Consider the following 1588-nt stretch of genomic DNA (forward strand, 5'->3'; position numbering starts at 1 on the left):
GGCTTCTTTGTTGGTGCAGAAGGCGGCAGCGATAGGAGAAGGGATGGGTGCTGCAGTCCTGCTGCCTCGGTGCAGGTTTTTGGGAAAGCAAGAGTTTAACTAGCTTTGCAGTTTGGGTCGTGGTGTGATGGTCCCTTTCCCGCTGCGTGTCAGAGGATGGGGACGGGATGTCCTGGAGTGATCTCAGGTGGTGCAGCTGGAGCAGTGCATGGAGCAAGCGGTGGGGATGCTCCTGTGATGCGCTGCTTGCTCCGGCTCCTGCTGAGCTGAAATGCCTGTGCCAGTGCCTGCGGCCGGGTCCCGCAGACCGGCAGAGCCCTGGTGTGGGGGTCTGCAGCTCTGCCAGGGAGTGGTTGCTTCCAGAGCAAACTCTTTTTTTCCCCACTTTATAATTGGACAAAGATGGCATTGGAGTTCCCTGAGCTCTCGGCAAAGCTGAGCTTGGCCCATCGAGTGCTCTGTCCTGGCTGCCCGTCCCTGGGTGAGGTGAGAGACCTGGCCGCGTGTCCCTGTCCCAGTGCAGGGCTGGCAGGGACGCGCTCACCCCATCGCCTGCTGCAGCCTGGCCGTGCTGGGCACCGGGCAGCCCCTGGGGCTCAGAAAGGAAAAGCCATTCTGAGGTGCAAGTCTGACCCTCCTGGGCTCCCAAACAGGCTCCTAGCCAAATACAAATGTCCTCTGAAGGTCCCAGCGGGGTTTTGGGGGTGCAGATGTTTTGCAGGGCCACGAGATGGCCATGCCTGCGCCTGTCCTCCCTGGATCTTAACAGCCTGGTGCTGCCCCATCTCCCCGTCCCCAGCCTCTCCTCTGGGTTGCCTCGGGCTAAGAGAGCACCTCGCTGCATGGATTCCTGAGTGAGACTTGCTGGGTTTTGTGAGATTCACTATTTTTTGGTGAAATTTGCTATTTTTCACGGCAGCGCTACTGCTGGCCATGATTGCTGCCGTTCTGCAGCATTGCAGGCTGGGGAGGGGGAACAGACCCTGGAGGAGCTGACCCGCCTGGGCTGCACCAGGACGCGCTGCTGCTTCCGAGAGCATCCGGGGCCGGCGTGCGGGACCGGCCGCCCGGGCCGGGGGCAGCCCAGCGAGTCTGGGCAGCTCCCAGGAATTGTTCGCCGGGTCTGGGAGCAGATGTGCTGCAGCAGTGGGATTTGTGCACACAGCTGTGGGGGTTTTGGCAGCTTTAGACTCCCTCTGGTGCCATTCCTCTCCTTCCCATCTCTTTGTCGGGGTGATGTGTCCGTGGGGGGAGGCAGGACCTGCACCCGGGGGCTCTGCCTGCCGAGGTGGGTGCTGGGCACCTGCTTTTCTTTGCGTTTGGATGGTACCAGGGTTTTAACGCTGCCCTTGGCATCCGAAACATCAAACCCCAACTGGCCTTTGTTTGTCAGAGGTGCTGACAGATGATCTCAAAGCAGAAATCTCAATTGTTAGGGAAGCAGTTGGAGGCAATGCCGAGCGAGAGCGCCGGGGAGGGGGCGGCGGGGCTGGAGCCCAGGGTCTCCCTGGGGCTGGGGGGGGGTTTGCTTTTGCTTCCCCACAGGGCCTTAGGTGGGTAAAGCCCTGCTTGCTCCTTAGCTCCCGGA

At 61.0% G+C, this 1588-nt stretch overlaps 1 protein-coding gene across 1 annotated transcript in view; it reads left to right on the forward strand.

Annotated features, from left to right (window-relative positions):
- The window catches only part of DNMT3B (DNA methyltransferase 3 beta), an 18515-nt gene that overhangs the window by 1773 nt on the left and 15154 nt on the right, over positions 1 to 1588 (forward strand). The gene's annotated exons all lie outside the window — the stretch shown is intronic.

Source organism: Egretta garzetta, unplaced genomic scaffold, assembly GCF_000687185.1.
Source record: "Egretta garzetta isolate BGI_Z169 unplaced genomic scaffold, ASM68718v1 scaffold316, whole genome shotgun sequence".
NCBI classification, from domain to species: Eukaryota; Metazoa; Chordata; class Aves; order Pelecaniformes; family Ardeidae; genus Egretta; species Egretta garzetta.